Source organism: Homalodisca vitripennis, chromosome 6 (assembly GCF_021130785.1).
Source record: "Homalodisca vitripennis isolate AUS2020 chromosome 6, UT_GWSS_2.1, whole genome shotgun sequence".
NCBI lineage: Eukaryota > Metazoa > Arthropoda > Insecta > Hemiptera > Cicadellidae > Homalodisca > Homalodisca vitripennis.
The window spans coordinates 141,544,027-141,557,684 of record NC_060212.1 but is presented as its reverse complement, the minus strand read 5'-3'; positions in this window follow the sequence as shown (position 1 = coordinate 141,557,684).

Sequence of the window (13,658 nt, the reverse complement as noted above, 5' to 3'; positions counted from 1 at the left end):
ATTTTTTTAGGGATCTAATAGCCAATAGTCTTCTTCTGCAGTAATAATACTTCTTCAATCCTAGAGCAGTTACCATACAGTACTAGTCTATATCTAAAAAACAGATTGGAAGAAAGCAAAATATGCAGCTCTAATGTAATTTACTGGTATTATATCGTTCAGTCTACTCAAGAGATAAATAATTTGTGACAGTCTTTTATTTAAGTGATCAATGTGTGCTCCCCATGTCAAATTTTTGTCTACATATATTAATACCCAAGAACTTTACTATATTTGAGAAACCATCATCCAATGAATCCGAATTGTGTCTAAGATTAAATAACATTCATTAGTTTTGTTCTTATTAAGCAACAACCCATTTGCATGAAACCAATTTTTGAGGCATTTTTTAACGTATCATTTGCCAACAATTCAAGATCATTACAATAAAATTTTTACTGATGTTAAAGAAGGTTGTGTCATCTGCATATAAAATGGTTTTCGAATTAACAGACAAAGGCAGATCACTTATATAGATGAGTGGGGGACCCAAAATGGAGCCTTGTGGAACGCCCCACTTCACGGTAGTTTCCTCCGACCACTTACCATTAACATTTACCAATTGTCTACGATTAATGAGATTTGATTCAAAAAAATTTAGATTCGACCCAGAAAATCCATAAAATTTTAATTTAGTGATGAGAATTTTACCATCAACACAATCAAAGGCCTTGCTCAAGTCACAGAATGTAGCCTGAGCAAAGTCCTTGTCCTCAAAAGATGAGTGTACCTATCTAACAAGCTGATCCAGAGCATTAAAAGTTGATTTGTCCTTTCTAAAACCATACTGTAAATGAAAAAAAGATGTAATTAGTTTGTAATCCAATATTTCAATTAGTTTACCTAAAACAGGAATTACAGAAACTGGTCAGAAGCTTTGAGGTTGGTCCTTAATACAGCATTTATAATATCATTTGGTGTTATTATGGTCCATTTAAAATTAACTGTATTATTAATAGTACTTTTATCCATAAAGCCAAGAAAATTAAAACCTGAGCTGGGATTTTCAACTTTATTTTTTATGTCTTTGACAGATTCGAGAGAAAGCATGTTTTAAATACATCAGGTTTAATACTACAAATCTCTTGTTTGTTATTTGCTGTGTTACGTTTTATCAAATCTCAGGCAGTTTTACATTTATTTTTATTATTTTTGATATAATCATAATTTTTAGCATATTTAGCCTGAATTCAAGCATTTGTGTATTCAAATTACAATTTAGTAAACATCATTTTTTAATTTGTATTATTTTTATTACTAGTACATTTCATTACTCTATCCAAGAACAGCAGTCTTTCTTTCTTCATGGCTAGTTCAGCAGTATACCAATTCTGGTTGCATCTGTTTTTATTTCCTTCTCTTTTTTTATTTAAGTTAGCAACATCCTTGAAATGATTTAAACTATTTAATATGACATAAAAAATCTTAGCAAATAGTGTTACCGAACTCTTATTGCTACACTTACTTAACAAGGATGACCAATCGTATGAAGCCAACAATAAGAAAAGAGGTTCAAAATTCTTTTTAGGCAATATCAGTTTGCTCTGGTGATTACACAAAGATACATCTCTTGAGTCATCACAGGTACTTTTTAAGAATGCTTTAACAAATATCCCATTATGATCCGAGTAGGGGAATGAGAAAGTTGTTACCAAAGAAACATTCAAACAATGATCGAAAATATACACATTATCCAAACAATTTTTACCTTTAGTTGTGTTTTTGTTCAGGGTAAAAAAGTTAAACTCTCTTGAAATACTAAGAAAATCTTTTGCTGTTTTACTATTTTTTGTAATATCAAATTTACTATTAAAATCCCCCCCCCCCTCCTATGATAATATTGTAAAATGTCCAATTCATAATGAATGGCAAAAAGTTTTCCAGCACACACAAAAATTGCTGTGGATTGCCATTAGGGGAATAAACTGAAACCACAACAGTTCTACATTCATCCAAAATTATAGCTGCTGCTTCAAAGTTCATTTCTTCGCAAAGTTTTTATTTATCACAATCTCTAGATTTGTATTTATTGTTAATAAACATACAGGTTCCACTTCTTATTCAGCTCACTCTAGAAAAATCAGTAGCACAGTAAAACCCATTGGGATATGAACAACTGATCTCATCTACCAACAACCAATGTTCAGTTAGGCAGACCACTGACAGATTTAAATTTGTCAGGAAACTTTCCAAAACAAAAACCTTATTTTTTAGTACCTGAATATTCAAAAACATCACATTAACATCACTTCACAACATTTCTAGGGAGGACGTTCAAAGAATTGAACGTTTACAAAACAGTCATCCACTTTGTTTATTCATTGTGATGTGATCACATTTCCCTTTATAGAGATGCTGTTAAAATGTTCAGAGTGGGTACTATTTACAGGATACTGACTAGCTGCATGACACACATAGAACTGATTCATTGGGAACCACAGTACTTATGTGAAATGTTAATGGTGGGGTCTCAGAATGTAGCTCCAATTCCTGTGTGTAAGACTTAAAGCTGACAGGAAGGGCTTCTTCTACCTTGGACAGATCATGTAAAATGAATTCCCTGGGTGCCTCAAAATGAGGTCCCAAGAATCATTTAAGTTAAAGGAGCTTGTTAAAGATTCTATTATTTTATAGCATAGTAATTAACGATACTATTACATTTAAATTTCTAGAGTTGTTCTTGTGGCATTTGCTACATGTTTTTTTATATATAAATTTAAGTAATAAATAACTATGGTAGAAAATATATACAAAAATATTTTAGAATATAAGTAGAATTGTTAATGAAAAGGTAAATTAAAAATGTAATTTCTCAAGAAAGGATCTGTGAAATTCGATAATGGTTCAGAAAGACAGCTGTTTCTCTGGAAGTTGATTACGATAACTGTTAATCAGTTATCAGTTATTTTAATAATAGGGTAGAACAGAGTATAATTAATTTTTATATCCTTATGATAAAATAGGTAAAAAATATTAAGTTTTATTAATCTCAAAATATATTAAAAGCTTAAACACAAAATAGACCTGAATTGGCAGGAGCCTGGTGTAACCCTAAGTTCCACATAAATTAACATGTAACCCATAAATGTATTTGAAGTGTATTTAAAAGTGAAGTATAGAGAATAGGTGAGTAATGGTACGATTATTAACTCAAAGAATCAATACATTAATAACATATCATCCTGAATTGGCAAGGAGTCTGTGTGTAACCCTAAGTTTCACATAAATGTGTTGAGTTATTACTATCCAAACTTTATAGATATGGTATTAGAGGCAAAGAACTGCAATTAATGATATCCAATCTAAAACATAAAAGCAGATGGTAATGCAAAATAAAGATAGATCCAAACTACAACCTATTGAAATTGGAGTCCCACAAGTTTCTGTCCTGAACCCTTTTTTGTTTGTTGTTGCTGTTAATGATTTCTCGTTTAATGTACTATGCTCCTCAGAATAATATGTAGATGACACCACACTCTTGAATTTCAGTGAAAATTATGAGAATCTCATTATGGAAGAAATCCGTGCATTAAAGTCGGCTATGGAATGGTTTGAGACAAACTACTTAGTAGTAAATGACCAAAAGACTGAGAAAATACTGTTTACTTTAAACAAGAGTTATGAAGTTAGTAAACCTGTAAAACTATTACGAGTATACCTCGATAGAAAATTCAGTTGTGAACATCACATATATCAATTGTGTAAAAAATGATCTAAAGTAGTCTATCTCTTGAGTAAATTGAAACATTGTATAACTATGGATATGCTTCTAGCCTCCTATTATGCATTTTCCATTCATACTTAAGCTATGGTATAACTCTATGGGGGAACAGTAGTGGTGCAGTAAGAGTATTGAAATGGGAAAAATGCATTACATGTTATGAAAAATGTTTCAAAAAGAGAGACCTGTGTTCCAATTTTTAGAGCACTAAAAATAATGACTATTCCTAATATGTACATATTCTGATGTCTCAAGTGTAAAGGAACAACTTGAAAAATTTACTACTAGACAGGATATTCATGATTATCCTACTAGAACAAAGCATTTGTTACAACTCTTTACCTGTTAAATTAACCAAAACAAAATTCAGTCATCTTTTTATGAAAATTAAATTGTTTGATAAGTTACCATTACATGCTAGATCTGTATCTTTAGTAAAATTTAAAATAGTTTTAATGTTCTGGTTAAAAATTAATATATTTTATTGTGTAAATGAATTCTTAAATTGTGATACCACAACATTAATTTTTAATTGTGTTTATAAATGTATTTATTTATTAATTTTTGATATTGTTGAGTTGTAAAAATGTCTGTTGGTATCCTTGCAAAGTTTCACTGCTGTATCTTTTTTGTTACCTAGGAACATTTATTTGAAGTGAAATCTCTTTACTTTCTGTGAAATCTCTTTACTTTCTGTAGCTCGAGTACCCATGAAAAATCAAAAGTTGAAGATGTTAAGTGTTTGTATGTATACAGGGTGACAATTAAGTCTGGAACCCCCTTTTTAATTTTTGAACCACAATAGAAAGAAATACCAAAGTTCAAACGTGCTTACTGGTGATAGTAACGCACACATCTGCCCAATTACCGACCAGATATTCCCTTTGGGGGACGGTCCACAAGGAGTCAGACAAAATTCTTAAATAGCAGCATAGGTCAAGTTTGGTATCAAATTAAAGGTCTCACTTAGCAGAGTACAATGCCGCAAACCGGACTTCAAAAGGTGGATTCATTCAGTAGTTATAGCTATTTGAATTTTATAACAATTTAACAATGTAAATTATTAAGTATTACAAGTAAACACCAATTTTTAAGTACCTGTGATCAAAGTAAGTGTTCAAAATGTTCCCCTCCCATCGTCTGGCAATGTCCTAGGCGGTTTTAAAACCATCCACTGCATTTTGAAGGTAGTCACGAGGAATATCTTGAGCTTCTTGGACTATGAGATTTCTTAGGTGCGCCAAATCTCGAGGCTTAGTACGATAAACTTTATCTTTGAGGTATCCCCAAAGAAAAAAATCCAGCGGAGATAAAGCAGGGGAACGAGCAGGCCACTCTACTGCACCACGTCTTCCAATCCATCTGTGATGGAATATTGTATCCAAGTATTCTCTAACAAGGAGAGCAAAGTGTGGTGGCGCGCCATCTTGTTGGAAATAAATTCTTTGAAATTGTCGACCAAGAGCAGCTTGTAGTGCAGGAATGATCTCATTTTGGAGCATTGCTAGATACGAGTCACCATTTAAATTACCATTGATAAATAATGGGCCCATAATTTGATTTCCTATAATACCTGCCCAAACGTTAAGTTTCTGTGGATGCTGTGTATGACTCAATCTGCCACTTTCACATTCTAACAGTAATTGTGTTATTGGTAATAATTATTGATTCCTGGCTTTGATTACTACATTGTTAGATGATGGGAGGGGAACATTTTGAACACTTACTTTGATCACAGGTACTTAAAAATTGGTGTTTACTTGTAATACTTAATAATTTAAAATGTAGGCAATTATACCTAAAGTATACTTAATTTTGCATAAGTGGTAGATCAATGGTTTAGCACCAATAATACCAATAAGATACAATATATTATTAATTGAGGCGGTAGCTGCAAAGAGGCACTTGGTTTCATGGGCCCTTTTTGTGAAGAATACTTTATTTACTTCCAAATATGTCTGTTGGTATCCCTGCAAAGTTTCATTACTGTATCTTCTTTGTTACCGAGAAACATGTGATTATTTGAAGTGAAATTTCTTTAGTTCCCGTAGCTCAGGTACCCATGAAAAGTTGTTTGGTAAGAACATTCCAAATCAAAATACTGGGGATGCAGTAAGAAGAAAGTTGTAAGAAAACTCTGATTATGATGTTATTGATGAACATGTGAATGAACTAACCACTCTTTTGTATTACAAAAAAATCTCATATTAATCTGTTTGTATTTGGTTAATGGTAGTTCATTTAACTTTTACTTTATTTTGTAAATAAAATATTAAAATAAGGATAATCACATTTGGGGAGATACTTTTTTCTTCTTATGTTAAGATCACTGCCCCCAATAACTTAAAAGTATGTTGCTCTATGCATAAAAGCCAGTTATATGCAAGAAAGACCCATGTGCCATGTCATTAATTAAAAGATCTATAGAACAAGAAATGGTTTTGTATAAGTATTTCTTTGCATGTCTTTTATTATAGAATTTGTAATAACACTCTACTTTTAAATTTGGATATACTTATACTAAAAATAAGCTAAAACAGTTGAAAATCTTTACAATAAGTTTTCTCAAATGTACATTTTGTCTTACAAGCCTTTTTTCCTACCGCCTGAATTTTACTTTTAACTGCTTGAAAAAAGTCTAATTAAACATGTAGAATTCTAGTAAATGTTGTTTAAAATTTCTGTACAATATATTTTATACGTAAAAGCAATTTGTTTTTTTTTACTCAGTTTGTCTTTTTCAATTGGAGAGCTGTGGTGACAGTTTTCAGGGAGTTTCTAGTATTTATAACAAACTTTCTTTCAAGCCAATCTTCTAACCAAACCTTGGTTGAAAGATTTTACATTAGGCTGGAAAACCTTTTGGCAAATCAAGATGCTAAAGACATTGAAGGAAATTAATTCTCTAATGAAATTGAAATAATTACAAGCAAGAGTTACCAAAGACTCAAATCTACAAGATTATGTCCTGAACTACATTTCCAGTAATAATTTGGCTGTGTCCCAAATTGATTCTTCATTTTAAGATTCTTTTTGAACTTTCCTCCATATGTTGCTAATGGCAAGTGCAGTACATCAATTATAAATTTATATTCATTACTTCAAGGACTATTCAACCTATTCGTAAAACAAGACTATAGATTTAAGTAAGCTTGTGTCATCTTTTCACAAAAATTTAACAACAATAAATGAAATGTTAAATAAATTTGAAAATTATAATTACCTATCTTGTTGTACTGGTAACTAAAGTCTTGTTATGTTTAAAAACATGGCATGGAACTGTTTTTTGTTGTAGTATTTCTGTGTTAGGGGGAGGGAGGAATAATCAAGTTGTTGTTGGCAAAAAGGTATTTTCCTAGGGTGCCAAAATAGCTTGTGATGGCCCTGGATAAGACTCATCAACAAAAGCTTTGAAGTACAGGGTTACAGAGTGCCTAGATCTTGTATTCAAAGTAAGGGGTAGATATGAGGTTGTATTAATACAATTTTGCAAATCTTGAATTTGTTACAGAAGTGGGGTGCAGAGACGTGACTGAGTGTTAACATCACCAAAACCTCTATAGTTCTATAATTCTGATAAAGAAGGCTTAAAGTACAGCCTCTGCCTCTAGGGCCCACTAGTATAGCTTTCTCCAGTGAAAGTAAAAATCTGGGCAAAATTTTTCATAAAAAGCTAACCTGGAACCTGTACCTGAAATTGTTACTAAATTGTGCAATGGTCGCTCTTCTAGTCCTAAAATGACCTTTGCGCTGCTTTCGGAGTGACAGGATATTCTACATAGGTAAGTTTGGGGGTGGGGTTATAAGATACATGAGGAAGGAATTCGGGCATTAATCCTAGTAATGTCTCCTTTGAAGAAGGAGAGGCCAGCTCTGTAACAGTTTCTCCAGTCAAAGCAGGCAGGGAGTGGAATGCCTAATATTTAGACTAGCATCTGCCTTTAATACGTAGAAGAGCCCCACCAACTCCAACAGTCGTCCCCCATGGTAAACTAGGCCTATCAATCAACCCTTTGCAATCTAATATCTCAACATTTTTGGTTAGTAATGTGCTTCTACTGGTCGTCCATAGGGTTGCCCAGATTAAAATGACACATCGGTTTTTGCTGTACCCACTGTAGATTCAACTGGAAGGTATAATCCAGCTAGAAGTGAACCCTCCTGACCAGTCAGTTTCCTTAGTAGCAAACAGTTCTGCAGTAGAAACTGGGTAATGTTTTCAAAGATGGTTGGTTGGTTGTTTGGTTTTAAAAGGCTAACTTTAGGCCAATGATCATCTATAGTTTTCTTATCTTGTGGCCAAAGATAAAAGTAAAACCAGCAACGGCTCGATTCCATAGTGTCTAGTGGCTAATGCTTGTGTCTGCATTAGTAGAGGTATGTTCTGCAGTACTACAGCAGCTCTTGAAGCCTTATACAGGTTGTCTCTTCTTAGAGCTGTAAGAATGATTCAGTAGACGAACCCAATGAAGTCGTTACTTCAATAAATAATAATCTGAACAACTAAAATATGCTTATATCTTGCTTGGATACTATGTCAAAATAGTTCTACTTTTATCATACTACCCAGGTGATCATACCATAGTATCAAGTATGGCAGCACGGCCCCTGTTTTGAGAAGGGAGCACAGGTCTGAACCATAGATGGATCATGAAGGGATGAAGGGGTGAGCCTGGGTGTCAGGGGACCAAACGCCTGGAAGTTGGAGACCCTGGGTTCCTATCATACTACATTTCAAGCAAAATGCTTCTAATATCTATTTGTGCTGGATCTGAATCAATGTACGAAGAAAATCAAAGACCACTATCCTATCAAACAGTCAAATTGCAGTTGCACTTTTCTGTCCAGATTGGTTTGGGCTGTCAATTATTACCCTAGTTATCCCCATAACAGTCACTCTTATATGGATGCTGGGACATGAAAGGATTGCTGGGTATGAGACAGCGAACACATTGGTAGGAGCTGGAGCTACATTGCAACCTTTTTGCGACTTGGCCTAACGTCAAGTAAAAAAAGCTTTCACCGAATGGATGGTCTAAGAAAATTCCCTCCATTGGAAGAAATTGCCAGGTCAACAAGCAAAAGCTATCATAGACCCATTCAACTGACAGCGAAGCTAGTCTAGCACTTGGAAGACAAGATATAAGATTACTTTCTAATCTGTTGACTAGACATTGCCTACTTTATTTTAAGTATGTATTGAGTTTCAAGTCTCTAAGACCTTCCTATCAGTCATTTAAGAGACAGATACATTTTAATACAGACAATGACACAATTTTAAGAAGGAAAAATCAGGAAGAAAAAGAAAAATGTTGCTTTAGAGAAAATGATGTTGGATAATGTGTGGCTTTTCTTTGTAAATTTTTGTAAAAATGTAGTAAAAGTCATTTGTGCTATATATTTACTTAGTAACTTGAGCAACACTCCAGGAGGATTCCGGCTGTCATCTTATTTCCATGTCAGCTCAGTAGTTGTACTTACCAAAATGTCCTCTCAATTCAAGTACCAGCATGACTGGCCATTATGGTTCGTTCTTTCGTATCCTCAGCAACCACATAGTAAGTTGATATAATAAAAAAACTTTGAATAACCAGCTGTGCTATACATCCAGCCTCAAGAGAAAAAGTCAATCACTAAATATATCTGAGCTGACCCAGGAGATACTAGAGCTGAATTCAAAATAATAACTGTGAGCTAGCAAGGGAATGGCAGTGGCCAACAGTGATGACCATCTGAGGGCAAAGGGTTAACTTCCATTTTCTTTTTTCATGTAGCTACTATTACAAAACGTTTACATCAGCTGTTACTAAAAAATGTTAAATGACTGCGCAATGATACAAGTATTTAAAACTTACTTTCTTCTAATTCTGTACTGATGTGCTACAACAGGTCCTGTCATCTTGTTCTCACTTGCATTGTATTTTCTTATGGAATTGACTGTGTTGAGAGTCATGCAAGGAGGAAATAAAGTTCAACTAGCTTTTTATTCAATGACTATGAACGTAAGAACATAGAAATGCTCAGTTGGAGAGTGAAAGGACTCTCCATTATTATGGGTACAAGCAAGTTTTGCAATTACTTATATGATTATCAGTTTAAAATAAGATCAGACAATAAACTATAGTTGGAAATTTTTACTCTGGAAAATCAAATACTTACAACACTGTATTGCTGTATGCCTACTCTTTGAAAAAAACCTAAGCATTTTGCAGACCAATACATTTTTATTTCTTACAGTAAAAAAAACAATGTCTCCTGAGTGAGAATGTGTAAATTATTCCAGAATCACTTATACAGCAAGCATTCAAGGTTCTCCACATGTCATGAAAAATAGTTTTGTATTAAGGGTTGTGAAGTGTAGGGGGTCATCATACCTACTCACTTGTGCTGTGTAATTATATCTTAGAAGCAAACAGCTATCTACTCTCCTCTCTAAGTGTTGTCTTTAGTGTGAATCCACCTAAGAACTATCTACTTCAACAATTTCTCTTTCATATCACTTCTGACCAGGTGAAATGAACTGAAAGACTTTTTCTCTTGCTATTATCTTCAGCTGTTTTCCTCTACTTGCCCAACTCAGTCATATGTCACCCAGAAATCCTTCTATTCTGCTCTCATGTTATTCTTTCTGTTTCATCTTCCTAAGATGGAAAAAATGGAACTACATATTTGGAGGGATTCATAGTCAATAGAGTGCTTGATCGAATTTATGCACATTCCGGATACCAGGTAATCTCCTTCTACTATGCATTCTTTCATTCTCATCTTTCATATGTTAAAAGTTTTGGAGAAATATCAGTAAGGCAGGGAATGTTTTTATCTTATGGATGATTTAAATATTTCATTTAACAAGAGTTGTTTCTTGAAGTTTTTTGTGAATCGCAAAGTATGATTTTACCTTGTTTATACATTTATACATGTTTGTTAAGTGTTAAGGAAAGCCTACCTAAGTACTCTTTAAGGCAGAACATTCATAATTATGGTAAAAGGAACAAACAATGTATAAACTAGTCATCAGTGAGAGTACAGATAAAACAAAAAGCAGCCCTCTGATTATAAAAATAAAATTGTTTAATGAACTACCACAAACTACTAAGACCTTAGTTAATTTAAATGCACCATAAATACAGTAACTGGTTGAAATCTGATTTCACTCTAAACATTACTCATCTGTTACCTGTGGGAACATTTGTGTAAACAATTAACCACTAAACTAAAACCAAATTAGAGGACTGTAGCAGCCCTCAAAATGTGGGTGAAGTCCTTAAAATGTAGATGTGGCAGCAAAGAATGAACTCATTCCTAGCAAAGTTGATAATTTGAAAAAAAAAACCAAGGGGACAGAAGGAATTCCTAGCAGAAATTTGACATTGCCTATTCCAAATCAATACTTTTGAAGAGGATGCGATTCTGAGGAATGATCAACAAAAATATGTCAAGAAACAAGTCAAAAGACTTAGATGGTAGATACTAAAAGTTGAATGGGGTAACCAGGAGAAGTTCTGTGTGGCTGGTGAGAGATAGGCATTTCCCAAAAGAAATTATTTTGCTGGCCTTAAAACCAATGACCAAGGAGCTTTATACAAGCTCTAAGGAAGGGTTTAAGTAAAAGAGAGGTTGAAGAGATCTCTATTGAAGAGGGACATCTGAATACGAAGTGTAAAGTAGAGTAAAGGAACAAAAGATGTATTTTGCAAGTGAATGAGAAAGGATGGGTATACTGGATGATAGTTTTCTGGAAACTCTCATTAGCTCTGAACAAATAGAATTAATTAAAATACAACCCTTTTAGCAATCCTAGAAGAAGAAGGAGGAGCAGTTTCTCTAAGCTTACATGGTATTAATATGAGATATGGTAACTTGATTATCACTTGTGAAAATCTAGAGATGGCTGACTGACTGAGAGGAAAATAAGATTGTCTGAATCCATGGGAGGTAGTAAATCAGTGAATTGTGTCTGAATGATAAACTACTTGCACGTTAATCATGAATACTTACTTTCAGAACAGTGTGAATGGCTCAAATGAAAAGATTTCAGTTATGAAAATGCTCAGAATAAGAGCTTATTAATGACTGAATGAATACGTTGATGAGTTTGCAAAATTGATGAGGTAAGTCCATTCTGCAACCTTTGGCAATTGACATTGCTTTGTTGGCAAAAAGAGGACCGTTAGATCTGCTAGAAGTTTAGGAAAATCAAGCTAATCCTAGAGAAGAAAGCTCAAAGGTTGGCGAAGGAGGGCCCCAGGAAGGAGGGAAAACAGAACCTAGACCATATTCACACAATTTTACTAGTATTGGTATTCAGGGGGTAGAAGTAGAAGAGTTCGCCCAATCCAAACTTGTGTCAGGTAGGTCTATTCATAAAGTCATTAAAGAAGTTGATAAGGGAAAACTTGTCTATTTTATGTTCCTGCGGAAAGGATCTATGGTAAAGGGACCATTGGTCTTTGTCATAGAGAAAAGGGTAGAACAACTCTTAAACCAAGTAAGAAGAAGATAGTAGTAAACCACTTGGAGGAGGTGAATAAAATGACTCAGATGAAGGGAAACTGACCTATCAATAAACTTAATCTGAATGATGTTCCAAAAACAGAAGCAATATCGAACACTCCAGTGATGATAAATGTAGCAATACTATAAATGGCACAAACTTTTATTCATTTTTCACAATCATCCAATAACGTAAAATACGACTACATTTTTCTCTTAAAGCCTGCCACGAACATAAAATTTGTTAATGTAATTGATTATTAAAACTTATGTCGGTCCAGGAACATCTTTCACTCTCGCATTATAGACTAGTATTGGCTTATATCTTATAAGATTCTTTATTATGCCTGGTATATTTCTATATAGTTTTAAAAACTGTAGGAACTCACCATCTTGAAATACTATATAATATTGTAATAGAAAGAAGTACAGAAATCTTTTTTTATTATAAGAAATACACAAAGGCCTGATGCAAGGTATTTTGGTGCCCTAGGAAAATATTAATTGCCCGACCCGCCATCAAATTGAATGCCCCATTTCAACCCCCTACACTCAGAATTGCTATAACAAAAGCAGGATTTCATCAAGACAAGCACATTTTACCTAACCTTTTTTGTTTTGCAAAAGTACAGTAATTTAAAAAATGTTCCTCTTTACTGTTCCCAGAATCTGCTGTCCTAGTTTGCCTACTGGACACACTTCTGAATAAAAACTTGTATAAATGTATTTATATTTCAGTTAAATTATTTATTTAAAGATGTGAAATAAATAATCAAGAAAACGTTTCGTACAAATTAATATAAGTACAGTATGTATTATTTATACATCAATGTTCATGAGAACCGGTTAGATATTACAACAGTTTTAATTTTCACTCACTCACATTGCTGATTTGTCAATGTATTCTGGGACTTCTCAAAACATTGTATGACCTAACCTAAGGGGAAAATCCATGGTAATGGCAAGATCCTTGTCTGTGGCTCTTATAAAGATTGTGTATATCTTAAATTCTCAAATTTATTGAGGTTAAATTTGAATGTTATAATGCAAGTGCTGTAAGTGTTTTGAATGTCAGAAGTCTATGCATGTCAAGATTTCAATACATATTAAACAATTTCTAATCTGGCTGTAAACCTTTATTTCATGGTTTTCTGTTCATTTTATTGCTACTGCTAAAGTATTTTTGCAAATCTGAGTATCTGCATTTCTTTTGTTCATTCAGGAGATGGTTGTCAAGAGTGATTAAAATCATTCAATCCTTCGATGATGAGTTAAAAAATGTAGTGTGATGATTCACTAAATATAACACCAACCTAAAAATCTATACTAGTGAGTTTAAATACCTCTTAATTTGCTCACCTGTTTTTTTTTTTTTCAGTCAAATCTTGAATGGAAAGACAATACA